The 15534-nt window shown below is 37.0% G+C and overlaps 1 protein-coding gene across 4 annotated transcripts in view; it reads right to left on the bottom strand.

Annotated features, from left to right (window-relative positions):
- Window positions 1-15075, bottom strand: part of PAK6 (p21 (RAC1) activated kinase 6) — a 59819-nt gene extending 44744 nt beyond the window's left edge. For 2 of the 4 annotated variants that reach the window (XM_072427493.1, XM_072427491.1), the window contains exon 1: window positions 1052-1137. The gene's annotated coding sequence lies outside the window, so the exon portion shown is untranslated. Of the gene's footprint in view, window positions 1-1051; window positions 1138-14736 lie in introns of those variants that run through there. The other 2 variants (XM_072427495.1, XM_072427492.1) reach the window with 2 other exon arrangements.
- Window positions 15076-15534: the final 459 nt, after the last annotated feature.

Here is a 15534-nt window from a genome sequence, read left to right as displayed (position 1 = left end):
TGTGAGATGACATATTTATGAAGTACTTACTAGTATATATACAGCTTGATCTCAATTAGTTTGCAGTGTTACACAAGGGTTGAAACATTCAACTCACATTACCTTTTGCTATATGGGGAGATTTCCTTCACACTTCCACTGGTTTGGAAACACAACAAGAAACGAGAAGGAATCCTTCCAAACTGGGGGTGGGGGTCCCATCTCATCAGTTATCACTAGAACCTTTAAATTAGAAATGTTCTGCACTCCCCTTGATCTCAACGCAATTTAAGATTGCAGTTATGTTAACCCTTCCCTACTGAAAACTAAAAGATATGGTTTGTCTTAAACTCTAATCACACTAATTATTTTCTTCAGTGATCTGAGTAACATTAATGAATTTCTGAATATGTGTTTTATGAAGTTATTATATTCAGACAATAAATGAGAAGTTTGAAATCAGAACATTTTGTTCCAGGCAGGACAAGACACAAGAGATCGGCACAACAACCTTATACTTCCGATGTTATTATACCAGGCCTAGCTACATCTGGATATTGGGATTGAACAGTCTGTCGAAGAATTGCACAAAGTTGATAATGCAAGCCAAAGGGCATGCTAAAATGAATAGTTCCCCAGATATTTAGGGGCTATAACTTGCCAAAGTGTTTAATAGATGGATGCAATTATCAGAACATTTACTGTGATATTAGAAAAAGAATCCTGATGTTAGGGAAAAAACAGCAAAACCTGAACATATTCAAAGTTTAAAAAATTTGCTGAATTAAATGCTAACACTCATTACCTACCCTTTACTCCATTGTTCTGCAATTTAAATGCGCTTCTTTAAAAATGTATCATACATGAACAGAAATGCACTTATTGCAAATACATTTTAGGATATTCCATTGTTATGTACATACACCAAGCATATTTACTGTGGATAGAAGACTTCAGATCACAAGTTTGATTCCTATTTCAGCACACACTAATGTCTAGTGTCCTTGACCTGTATCTGCTTGATAAACCAAGTTTTGCTCAGTGTGGTCTTAGACCCTGTCATTTTGCTTACCTGAAATATGAGGTCTCAGTGCACTCGCTGAGCTGCTACAAACTGTAATCTGTAGATTGTTGAATTTGGCTGCAAGCTCCAGCCTGTCTCTGAGCAGGAGGAACGTCAAATAACTTTACACCCTCCAGGGAGACAACTGGCAAACCTCTTTTCTTAAAGGTAAAGCGAATAACTCTCTACTTTACCGGCATTCACACCTGCTATACAATAATATCATCATCTTAAAACCTGTTTGTAGTATTATGTAAAAAAAAAATATTACATACCTTGCAAGCATGTGAAATATGTGGAAACCACACACCATCAAAAAGCATCTGGAAATATGCTTATTACTCTCCTCTGTAAAAGGAGCAACAGTCAGACATATATTTGCACTGAACTAATTGGATAGCAGTGCCTACCTAGAACTCACCGTAGGCCTTCCTGAAGCAAAGCTCCAGTTTGATCCTTAAAAAAAAATGTAGCACCCAAATACAAAAAAACAAAAACATGTGCTGTAATTGCTTCTCTCACATGCCATTCCCCAAAAACGCTCCAATCTATACTGCTGCTACTGCCGATCGCAAGCATTTATTTTGCCTTCTTCTGGATAAAATCCTACAACACATGTTAAATTATGAACTTGATCAACATCAGCCTTCTTCAAGTAATACTAACTATATGTAAATAGCTAGAGACAATCCAGAGTAGAGGAGCTCAAGCTAATATTTTGTTGAATCAGGTGGTGGAGTTTGTACAGCTTGAGGCAGTTGGCAATACATTATGACTTTAATGGCTCTTTTTGACTTCCACCACTCACTGGAACACAAATTGGGTTTTAAGATGGTAACAACAACTAAGTCGGTAAACAAACAACACAGCCATCCAAAGAGTGTTTCGAAAAGTTTTGCCTACCTACTGTTTTTTTTTTTTTACAGTGATAGACACAAGCCTACCTACTCTTTTATTGAAAAAAAAAATGATGTCAAGCAAAATCACAGGACCATCGAACAGAGGTTATATAGCTGGAATGTCAGAAACACTCAGGGGAGCCCAGAAATACTCAGAAGTTTGTACATCCAAAAAGTTTGTATATGTGGTGTAGGTGGAAATGTAGTCATATACCTTGGAGAAGTAATACAAACACTCAACAAATAGTCAAACATACGAGCACAAATTCTGCAGGTGAAAACATAGCAGAACAATTGTTATTTTTTTGAGAGCAGGAAAGACATCTGGGTCATGAAATCAGTCCTCTACATCAACCTGGAATACCCATCACTGAACCTTGGTGAATTGACAACATTTCATACCTCCGGACATGTAGATGGACACCAAATATGGAACCATTCAATTAGAAATAGTTGGTTGCACGACCCACGCCTACCATCCTTTTCCTGGCTAATTACCATTAACATTCAATTCATGGTTACTGGATCAGTGTTTGTCCACCAAAATGAGTATAAATAAATGGGGACTTTTTCTGGCACCCAGTAAAGCTGTTGGCTTGGGCAAGCTAGAAAATGTATTTAACATTAAAGAACAGTTCCCGTTAAATGTGGCTAACTACTACTAGATATGCCATGACTTGGATAAATCAAAACTTTCACAGACTAACAGAGGTTCCAACTCTCCCCCACTCTGTGCAATACCAACAAGAAAAGGTATTGGCCTTGGATATACTTTAACATGCCACTGGTAAGTAAATATACTGGAATAACATTTTACTGTGGTGAGACATATGTGTGAAGTTTAAACTTCTTTAAACTCTGTTGTTCACACCGAAGTTCTAGTGTTTAGGAATTTCTTCAGATCAATAGCAGTTTTCGGATTTTAAAATGTGCAGCTTTACGTTACAAATTTCATTTGTATCTATATACTAAAGGTTGAGGAGTTGTATACTATTAATCCGGGATATACTACTACCTTGGACTGTCACTAGGGAACATTATGGGGCCGAGGTATTGCATATATTGACTGTGGCAGGCAATTTACTAATTGATTGGGAAGGTTTGTTTATACAAAGAGCATTGTGTAGAGGTAATTTATCAGGGGATTGTTTTTTTTTCATTAATTGGCAGTCTGTATGTAATAAATGGCTTGCAACTCAGGTTGTCTGTTCACAATATGAAATATTTATAAACCATTTTGGAGGCTTACATATTTCTAAATGCATTTTGTAACATTTTTCTTTTGAATAGAATCGCAATCATCTAAATGTCTGCTTTAATATAAAACATGTCAAAGCCTTACCTGAAAACCTAATTCCAAGTAGCCTTGTTTGTACGAGGGCCCTGGACCCACTTCACCCAAGAGGGGCCTCCTTACTGGCCCAAAGTCAGTTCAGCGAGGGAACCCAAATCAATTCTTCACAGGGTCCCACAGTTGGTTATGTCTGCCAATGATCGTAAAGGGTTTACATATTGTCTTTAAACTGATTAAATAAAAATACATGCATCTGATCACTAAATCTCAACAGGTTAAAGTGGTATTTTGAAATAAATTATAATCCTAAATCCACAGCCATCTGGTGCCTTCAAAGTGTTTGTCCAGGCATTTCTTGTTGTGGAATGGCAATGGTCACCTTATAGTGTTCCTTAGTTATCACCCTGCCACAAAATCCCTTAATAAAGAGTACATGTGACTGTTTTGACACAGCTTGGGTAGGCATGGTCTACCAAACCATGGTCAGGAAGCTGGTCCTTTGCAGCTAATACCGATACAAATGCGTGTACACATAAACAGTCTGTTGGAGGTTAGAAATAATTATTTTACTAGTTTTCTATATGAAACTAAATGTCATACAGTTGGGGGTTTAGATCTCAGGCAACATGTAAATAGTTCTATTACTGACATAGCTTATGTTCAGATCCATAGCTGGAAGGTGCCATTACCCTAATTGTTGATACAAGTGCTGGGTTTTAGGAAAGACATGTCACTGTAAATGACACTATAGTGCTGTGCTATGCCCTGGAGCTGCTATGGCCTCAATGGTTAGGTTTTGACAGCTTCCAGGACTAGACAGTTCTTGTAGCAGTGAACAACCACCTTAAAAAGTTCTCGTTAAAAATCAGTATAAGGTACATGTGGCCTGGGTTACCACAGAACTAAAACTTAATTTTAAAAAATGCTGACGAGCAGGCTTTTTTACACATTGTACAAGTACTTTTTGTCAAGAATTTGCCTGCCTGTCAACTTTCTTTGCTAAAGGGTACATTGAGCCACACACACGCAACTCATTGTACAGTTTTAACACAAATGTCGGAACGTATTAACTGCAACATGCAGGCACAGGAATCAGGTCATCTCAGTCCGGCTAATAAAGATAGCCAAAGACTCCAAACCCAGAAAAAAAACGGAAGATCAAAGTACCCGAGACAGAGGAGAACACAGATATAGCAACAGTAAAGGGGTTCCTTTTCGCAGGTCAGCCATAATGTGCACATTTAAAAAACCCTGGAGGCTCACAACTTTCACAATAACTACTGTTTGATTTTTTTTTTTAAAGTTACATCAGTGCATAATTTTGTGTGTGTGTTGTCAATTACGACTTAAACGAATATTTAACTTTAAGCAAAGTAAATTTAGATATTATAGTGTACCCCCAACCATCCCAGATTTCATTGGACTGTTTTGACATTTTTTAAAGCGTTGTCACCAGAGACAACTGTCTAGGATGGAAATTACACTTTGTAGAGGATCCTCTTGTCTTTCTGTCCCATCCCTGGGATAGGAAAAAAAAAGGGAAATATTCCCAATGGGACACACACAGCATGAGTTTTGGCTACACTTTGATCACTGCCAACAGAACATGTATCTGCATCTGAACAGTATATGCTCGAAGATCCATGTATCTGCATCTGCACATCCACACAACTCTTAACCTGATGTAGCCTGGAATGCAATATATAAACTATCAACTTTTAAAAAAAGTAAAAAGACTTTCCACTGTGTTGCAAGCAACCACCCCCGGTGTGTAACATATGCATCATCCTTCCAACAACTACCAACAAGGATATATATTCTCACAAAACTTTAGACAGATCAGATTGTAACCTACTGCAAACAAAGGATGGAAGGACATCATAAGGATGAGAACAGTGGCAAAAGGAAAAAAAAGGTTCTGAACATTAGAAAGTAACACTTTCCATCCCTACAAATTAGATTGCTGAGCTAGTTATTGCTTACAAGAAAGGAAAGTGTCGCTGATTTGAAAATTTTGTAAATCAATTTGCTTTAAGCATTAACTAAGGTGGAGTCAGGTAATTTGGTAAACTGGTTTGTTAACAACCCTTCAAAGTATTGCAAATTATTTTTTCTTCTTTCTTAAATATGTCCCTGGGGTAACCTCAACTGACACAATGAGCTCTAAACATAAGATAATAGAGAGACGTTTTATAAATAAACACAACTTTCCCACAATGGCTGTAGATTAGAAAAATTACCAACAAAAAAACAAAACACAAACTACTTGAAATCCTGACCTGATCACTTCAATTGGAGAGTTTTAAAAAACAGGCTAAATGGGCTTGATTTATGAAAGCTCCTCATGGCTGGAGAGAATACACTTTCATCAGTGCAGCTGGGTGATCCAGCAAACCTGGAATGAATCTGGTGCAGGATTCAAAACATTTGCTAACAAATTACTTTGAAGAAATCCATATCTAAAAGCACAGAATAAAACTGGGTATTAAAGCTTTAAAGTAAAGATAACAGAGACTGTTGTTTCAGGGAACATCTGATTGCCTCATGGAATCAGGAAGGAGTTTTTTCCCCTGTTGAAGCAAATTGTACCAGGGTTTTTTTTTTGCCTTCCTCTGGACCAACTATGTCTTATAGGGTTTTATATCTGGGATATGTTTATTTCCCTAGTGGTTGAACTTAATAGATTTATGTCTTTTTTTCCACTTAACCTACTATGTAACATCTAAAATAGAGAATCAGTAGTAGATGGCGGACCTGCACGTGGATATTCATACATTTTGATGGAAAATAAATTTTAAAAGGAGATTTAATGCTTAGATTGCAACATAGGTGACCAGAATATAAATTGCAATATATGTGAAAAATGGACAAAGCATTCATACTTTCAGTTCTATCTTTTTGTAGAAATTACAAAGCATACAAAGACATAAAATGTAGGTTATAAATGACTGCAAAGAAATGAAAATGAAATACCTCATAACAGAAAAATCCAAATCACTTTCAACAACATTGGCATCATTATCCCTGTTTTGCTTCTATTTTGATTACAATTTTCAGCAAGCTGTATTGAAAATGTAAGTTCATTGCCCAGTTTTGATTCAACAAGTGTCCAAATTCTTGTGTCAAAGAAGGAGGTTATGTGTCATTCTGTTTAGTGTAGTGTGGACACAACTATGTACAATTATTTGTTTCTTACAGGTTTGCAGAGAACTTCCTGTTCATTCCTAATATAATAATGCAACAAATAGATAAACTGCAATTTAAACAAAAAGCTAGCCATGTGGTATGGCATTCCAACATTTATATAACAAACACACCTCATATGCACATTTACCTGCTACAAATGATGTTTGCCTTTAAAACGTCACCATCCACTTGTACACCTATTTAACACCTGACAGCTGCTGGGTTAGGTACACAATCTGATGTATTCATAGCAAGAAGTACACTAAGAAACGTGGCTGTATGTTGATCATTTATTTCCTCATTCTGATTTAAACCAGTGACTAATTGGCTATTTTTTTTTTATAATGTGCATTTTTCAGTTTAGGCTTATATATGGGTTGACTTAGAGTAGCTGTGGTGCTGATATAATGGAGAATACCACATCAATGTCCAAAATTTTTAAATGGGATAAATGCTTGTCTCAGGTTTTGTGGTTAAAAAAAGCAAAAAGAATAGCTGTACCATACACAACAACCCCTACCTTGTGTGTGCACATAAACAGTGTGCAATACAAATGTCTCTTGGGCACTTTTCTGGTTATCTAAAACAGCACTAGAAGAAATGAACTCAGACCATATTCACAATAATACATTTTCCCTGAGAAATCCCACCTAATAAAGTGGTGTGTTGCAGCCACTATCCAAAAATGCACAAATCTAGATTGGAGTTCCACTTTAAAACAGTGCAACTTTTTTTCCTTTTCCAATATCTCCAATGGAGTTATTGTCAACTATTTAGATGACTAAAGTGGAGTTGTTGATTTAAAGACAATAAAGTTTCTAGAGGAAACCTTAGTGGCCAGTGTTACAAATTGTTGTGTAGGTTGCAGGTTGTGGGGAACTCCAGCAGGATGTTGACCGAAAATGTGCAGCCACAAAAACCCAAAAATGGATAAAAGGCAAACAGACAGTTCTGAACTAAATCTAATAGAACACTTATGGAAAGAGCTGAAACGTTGATTAGAGTTGGGAGAAGAATAAATGAGTGTTAAGTGTCTTTTTTGGATTGAGAGCCTTTTTATCAGCTTTATTATGATTTGAGAGCTACTTTAAGTAGTTTTCCTTGTTCAACAATTCTGTTTCATGTCATCTTACCACCTCCAACCTCCTGTTTGGGAAGTAATCAGCATTGCTATCTGTTTGTCATAAGACCCACTTAAACTGTTGCAAAGAATTCTGTAAACTGATTACTTACCAAACTGCACACTTTCCCCTAATCCCCCCTTGTACAAATCACATTAATTGTTTTGTATTCGGCATCAGTTTGAGACGATAGAATATGCCAAATGTGAATTTTGTCTAGAAGCTGTCAGGGGTGGAGGCCCAAAAAGTTGAGAAATGCAGTTTCTGTAGCCAATAACTGTGCCAAGCAAGCTGGACACAATCATGAAAAAAATATTTTTCAACAGCTGTGCTGATAATAAGCAAAGTATTACTGTCAAAGTTCAATATTCTATCTCTAAAACTAAAAGCACATAATATTTTCGGAACTGATTAAAAGAACTGGGTTCATAAAATCATAAAAATTGTATTGTTAGAGCCATTTCACACTGTAGTGTAACAATGCACACCACATTGTATGTATCATTTATGGTAATATTACATAATCTGTACTGCTCACATACTTTGACCGCATTGCAGCATGTGAAGCTGATGTGGAGTGTTGAAAAGCCTATTAAAGTCTATTGCAATGCTTAGAAATGCATAAATAATGCATTTTGTAAAGTGTTTTGTGCTTTGACAGCCCCTGGTAACAAGAAATGCCCCTGGGAAACAAATCCCACTAAACTAAAACCGCGTCATGTATAGAATGCATACATTTCAGACACACATATCTATAAATGGATCTTTAATGTTATTAGTAACTCAGTTATAAAGCAGTGGCTAATACTAAGAAAATCTTCACATACCTACACACATATGTGTAGGAAAAATTTACCAAGGGAAGTTTCCCTAGTTTAAATATAATAGTTTGTCAGGCAGAGGCTAGTAGTTGTTCCATATTGGAGATGCTCCTGGCTGGTTGATCGGCTGTCTTCCTGTATGTGGTAGTATACAGTGATTGATACTTACCCCCTATAGCCTACCGGGTAATTTGCGCTGCAGGAGGTGGGTTTTAAACCAGGAAAAACTGGGAGTTTACAAGGATGGGGATCCAGCTATGAAGTAGTGTGTATCAAGGTGTGGTGCAGGGCCGGGGGCTTTAAACCAGGAATAAATATCTGGGAGTTTACAAGAATGGGGATCCACCTATGAAGTAGTGAGTATCAAGGTGTGGTGTGGGGCTGGGGGCCTAGGTACTTCACCTTACTAGCTTTGAAATGAGAAGTTCAGTAAACCCCTAGATTGGACCAAAATTGTGTGTGTTTTTACCCCACCCAAAGAAAATAAATGAAACTCCAGCCACTCTTACAGGGAAGAGTGATAAACTTGTATATAATATCCCACTCAAATTTCATTAAAGCATAGGCATTATTGAAAGTAACATTTTAATCTCAGATTGGATTCCTAAATGCATGACCAAACATACTGATATTACTGAGCATGCATGTCAATGCTCCAAACACACAACTTTATCACATCAATGATCTTTTCCTAAAGTCAACCTATACTGAGGAATTATGAAAGCTACCATTGCTTATAGGCTGAACAGATGAAGTGCATCCTTATCCTGATCAGTGATTTAGAGGCTAATAAAAGAACAGGATCAAAACACCAACCAGGCAAGCAATATTTTTTAGAACCATTTCAGCAATGGCGGCTTACATAAGTCTGCAGAGTAGGCTCAATTTAAAGGAATAGTCTTTGGAATGACTGCTCTTATCAGAAAGAGCCAGCTAATGATAAAAAAAACAATAAAACTAATTATTAAGCCAATTAAAAGTATATGTACAGCCAAAACCTATTTTATGGGTTTGAGTTGGATGGATAAAAAATATTCCCGAGAAAAATCAATTTACCCAAATTTTTCCAACTTAAGTAATAAAGAATGTAGTAAATACATGTTGAGATCCAAAAAAGTCTAATATTGCATTGGACAGCCCTTAGCTTTACAGCATGCATTTGCCATGGTATCACTTTCATAAGCACATGCAATGTCACAACATTTATTTCTATCGAGAGTTGCATTATTAATTGACCAGGATCTTGTACAGATCATGGGGGAGCCAGACTGCCGCTTCTCCAGCTGATCCTAAGAATTCTTAATGGGTTAAGATCTGAACTCTGTGGTGGCCAATCCATGGGTGAAAATAATGTCTTGTGGTCCATGAACCACTCCTTCACAATTTGAACCCACAATTTGAAATATAGATATGCCATCAGGGAAGAAAAAAGCCTGGTCATTCAGCATATTCAGGTAGTCAGTTGACCTTTTTTTTGGGCACATAAATGAACCTAGACCTGACCAAGTGAAGCAACCCCAGATCATACCAATATTTTTTGCCAGGCGGTGTAATTTATGTTTTAATTTATGTATTTAATCACCCCTAATCACAGACCTACAACAATCAGACAGCAGGTGATTGATAGGTGGATGCAATAATACCTAGCTGGCAAAAAAATAGGCCCTACGATATAAAAAAAAAGGCTAATGTAAGATTATGTCCCCTTTAAGAAGATTCTTTTACTTTGTGGTCAGTGGGACAGAGAGTGAAGGGTACACACACAAAAAAACACAATAGTTCCAGTCCTTCACCAGTCTTTCCAAGTCATCTGTTGTGCTTACCAACATAGTACAACTACACCAGCAAACATTGTTATTTTATACTAACTATAGAATGAAATGATTGCCAATCTGCAGCAGACAATATTCAGCACCCAATAAAATGTATGCACCTAACGGGGCAAATTCATTCACAATTACACCAAGTACTCACAATGGCAAGCAAGATCAGGGGCCTCAGTACCAACAATTGGATACAACATATCCAGTAAGTATATTCAAAGTTAGACAAATGTAGTTTGGAAAAAAATATACAGCATAGTGTGACATCATAGAGAGCCATTTAGAAATGTTTTTATCTAAGATTCAGCTAACTTGCTCAAAATGTGGACCCTTTACACATTGAATTTAAATAGACGAATGAATCATGAGTGATTGTTGATTTGATTCAATTGAAAAATGTGTGAATCAACTCCTACTCATGATTTATACATTTGTTTATTTAAATGTAAAGTGAATATTGGGTGAAACATTTTATAAATTGACCCATATTGTTTAAATGAGTTTGAGAGACAACAAAATATACAGCCACCAAAAACCAAAATGTATAGGCAAGTTTAGCATTATAGTCTATATACTGTACATTGATACAAGGATGTTGACGGAAGTGTTGAAATCTCAGTTTCTGAGTCAGTTTTAGACAACATCCAAATATCTCAAAGGTGAAATCATATGACATGAATTTATATAGGACAAATCTAATTAACTAGCTTGTGTGTTCCCTTTCATTTTTACTGGATTTCTCTTTTGTGTAACCTCTGAGCTTTTGCTGTATGTAGATCTGCTCAAGGCTGTTTGTCTATGACTCAGTAAATTCTTGGCTTTCTTGCACTCAAAGCCAACAGCTAAATACACATTTGAAAAAATCTAGGCTTTTTACCTGCCAAAGAAATTCAATATCAGACCCCAAATTTACACACCCCTATAAGACTGAAGAACCATGTGATTTCACCTTTCTCTAATTCTCTAATTATGGAATACAGATTGGTCATTTTTCTTCATGTAGATCAGTATTTCTCAACCACCTTTTCCCCAAAGAGCCTAATGAATAATGTTTAGGTTTTGGGGAACACCTGGTAAATATTTTCTTGGGAGTCAGTTATAAAAATGCTGCCTTACTGTGGTCAGAATGTCACCACCCATAATGTGACTCTCTAAAGTAGCCTTGGACTGAGAACTAAGAAGGCATGATCAGATGGAAGTCAATCAGCCACAGCTTATTGAATCCCCAGCAACCTGCAAGGGAACCCGGGGGTCCCGTGGAACCCTGGATGTTCTAGTTTGTGAGTGGACAATAAATGACCAGAAGCAAACTGGTGAGGTTATTTTTCTCATCTTCTTCATTCTGCTTCCTCCCACCTTTGGTTCATGTTTTCCTATGGAAGCACATATAAAACTAGATATAGGTGTTAGCACTAACAGCATTTAAAAATTCAATTTTTTTATTAATTTTTACTGTATTTGCCTCCAGCCTTAAGATTTTTATAATATGCTGACTATAATGACACAAGGGTCTCACCTTCTTGCTTCTGTAGCTCTGTGCTCCAAACCATACTTTACACTCTCTTCAATCATATTACCAATCTAAGGACAGAGTGCATTGCTTCTATCCATACGTATTACAGCTCAGACTTATTAACTTATTAGAATAGAGGGAATACAATTATGCCTTGAATGCAAAAAAAAAACCCAAAAAAAACTGGCTGTTGCCATAGCAACAGGAATACAAGCAAAATGTAAAAAAATAAATAAATAAAACAATGCAACACACAAAGATTATTTTTAGTACAAGAAAATCAATGCATTCCGTGAAAATCTTCATTTTGGAGAGAGATCATTCCAGCATAACTTGGGGAATTTTTGACTATTCTTTTATTTATTATAGAGGTGGTCATCCCCGGAAACTTCCAGTAGCAGTGCATGTTTGTGTGTTAAAGTATGTTACATGAAGTTAGGAAGCTTTTTGAAAACATTTAGATTGTAATGCACCTTAATGCTCAAAAATTTGGGTCTTGCAGTATTTTTTTACAACATACTGCAATGCAAACCGTAGAAAGGTTGCTTTCATCATTTGTGTCAGTAACCACATTACCAACCCCCTGTATTGATGCCAGGGCCAGTCCATTAGTTCAATATTAGCCCTTAGAATTGGGGTTGGTTGATACAATAATGGCCATGGGCATTGGTTTTAGTGATCAGAATGCCTCCAGTATTGGTGTTAGTAACCCCCAACACTGATGTCACTGGCGGCAGTAAAAACCTTTTCACTGGTGGCAGAACCAATAAAACCCTGTTGGTCTGCCCTGGTACTCCGTAGTACCTGTATTTATACCTTTCCACCCCCTAGTAGGTAGTGACAGTGTTTTTTAAACTTAACTCTACATTAGTGGTCGGTGCAGCCTTTTTTTTCCCCCAACTTCCCCCGTATATTCACCCACATTGAAGGTAAATGCAGGTGAAATTTGACAAACACACACCCATTCCTGTATTGGTAGGCAATTACCTAATCACACACTTCTGTCTTGTTCCCTCTTTTTTTTCCATCTGGCTGGGACTTTGTTTAATCCACCTGACAGTACTGTATTGTAGTGGCTCTGCTCTGCAAATAGAGATTGTGGACCCAGCCCAAGACATGGCAAGCTCTGGGTTGGACACCAGAGATTTATGCATTAGAATAAACCTAAAAGGTAAGAATATGGAAGTGGCCATTGATAAACTATTCTTGAAGGTGCAGGCTATGGCGCCATCATCCTGGCCCTTTCATTAGACTCTGCAGATGCTGTAACATTCTAAATATCAAAATATTAAAATATCGCTTCTGTGAGACATGGAAACATTGAAACTCAAAATTGTAATTTCCTGTTTGTGTGATTGGCCCAATGTTTTTCTCCTGCAATGAGACATGTGCTATGTCAGATATCCCTTACAATAGCGGTTTCATTGTCGATAGGGATAAGGAGTTTGCAGCGTTTCTCATTGTAACACTGAGATTGTTCAGATGCTGTTAATAAAGATAGCTCCCTCAGCTGAGACTTCATTATGTCTTTTGAAGAAGTTATGTTTTTATCTTATCTGCAAAAACCTTTCAATCGTATACAGTGGATTTTCTGTTTCTAGGCATAACAGGAAGTAAAGGGGGGATTTTTCCAACAGTTGTCTCCAGAATAAGTATGGCCATTGGAGAAAGTCCTCCCTATCGCTTTTTCCTTACTTTCAATCCTGGTGACAATGTTTACCAGGACAAACAGACACAAATAAAACATGACAATATAAGTTTATAAGGATTAACTGTCCAAAATTAAAGTTATTTATTAAAAATGCTACAATAAATGTGTGCCCAGAATTCATCTTTTAATGTTAGGGTCAGACAACAATTATGTTCCATTTATACCTATGTGTTGCAAAAAAAAAAAATCAATGCAAAATGAAATATGTGGCACCCCAATGCACTAATGAGGGGTAAGTTTGGTGTAGGGTGCAAAAAATAGTAAATGTATGATGTTTGCAATGTTCTGGTGCCTTGGCAGCTCATGCAAGAATAAAGGGCTTAAATGGCAGCATGCCAACACTCTACAATGTCAGGATATAAACGGAACATTAAGGATATGGTAGAGGTCAAAAATCGTAGACATTTTATTTGAACATGCTTTGGACAACCCATAAAATTGTGGTCAATGCAACGCATGAAAATCCTAGATCAGCAACTTCTTACATGCTGCTATCACTATATCTGTCACAAATAATTGATCCATGGTTGCTTACATCAATCATAAAATCAACAATTTAAATACCAATCGAACCCCAAGGCCATGTCGTACTGGGGTGAAACTAGGTGATTTAGTATTTGGCAAAAAAATTGCTCAAGGAGTGAAATCAAAGACCACAAAGCCTCACCATATATACTCTACAGAAATTAGCACATTCACAGAGAACAGCCAATCCTAATGAGAGATTTAGGAAGTAGTAATAAAACAATAAATATATGCAGAATTTATTTTTTGCTTTTAATTAGCACAATAAATACATTTTATGTTTCATAGCTATTGACAAAGTGCCTGTCCTGTTACTGGTACCCATCACCTGAACCAAAGGCCCATAACTTTTTATACCTTGAAACTACTGGGCTAATTTAGGAAGACTGGAACACAAAAAACTACCGAAAGTTTAGCAGCTCCCTAAACTAACCAATAACATTTCAAATGCAGCAATGCATGTGATTGGTTGCTATGAGTAACCACTGGAGTTTTCATAGCTCAGCCTTGTGATTTATAGCACAGCAGTTTAAAATTAATGATGGCTTTATCTTTTTCTTAAAGCACCAACAAATCCAGTAGCAAATATTGTGTAGGTAATGAGATATAATAACTAAATAACAAAACACCCCATAGGAAACAATGTTAACATGACATGTTGTACAATGAATATAATACGCCTGCTGTAATAAAAAAAATGATTGATATACATTGTATTTAGAGCTAGTATGCGGCTTTCCCTTTTTATAGCATTGAATTATTAGGAGAAAAGGTGAATGTTTGAAGCTATCCATCCAGTACCTGTGTCCCAGAAGACTGCAATCAATCATCAAGTGCTGGATCCGCTACATAGACTGCAGATTCGCCATTCTTACAACAAACAAGTGATGTGAAATCAGAGCTCAGGAGTGCAATCCAGAGATGGTTCCTCATTGTGAGCCAGAACACCTGCTGAGTTACTTCTCTGAAGACAATCAGCGAAGGTCAATCCACCTTCCTCCCACCAGGGACAAAGCACAAAGGAGACCAATCTCTTCCATAAAGGACACAACAGCATTGGGCATCTGAGCACCCACTCCAAAGGTGTGTCCCCCAGCGGTCGTTATCCAAATACAAATCCCTCTTTCTTTAATGACTCTTATCCAACCTGCGCTTTTTTGGCATCATCTGACTCAAAAGGTTGCCTGGGAATTTTACTACTGCCTCCGGTTGCCATGGGGAGGCAGCTGATGTCATTGGCATGAATGAGACCCTGCAAATTCACAACTCAGACAGGAATAGAAACGTTCAGCCTCCACTTAACCCGCTCACTCCCTTCCTTGGGGGTCTGCAAAGCCATTGTTTGAAGTGAGCCATTGTCACTCCGGCGAAAGAAGGGTTAAGCTGTGCTGACCCCTAGAACACTGGAGTATAATTCCTATCCTGGTGGTGTTCATAGCGGAAATGCTGCACTTTTCTTTGTAATATAAAATATATATATATATATATATATATATATATATATATTTTTATATGAAGCCGACTATGGGAATATTGCATTTTATTTGTTATATTTATGCAGGGTCATGAAAAAAAATTTTCAAAGATAATGGAGCCTGC

The sequence above is a fragment of the Pyxicephalus adspersus genome, chromosome 12 (assembly GCF_032062135.1).
Source record: "Pyxicephalus adspersus chromosome 12, UCB_Pads_2.0, whole genome shotgun sequence".
Classification (NCBI taxonomy): Eukaryota; Metazoa; Chordata; class Amphibia; order Anura; family Pyxicephalidae; genus Pyxicephalus; species Pyxicephalus adspersus.
Note: the sequence above shows the minus strand (reverse complement) of the source record. Positions and strands in the feature narration are given on the sequence as shown.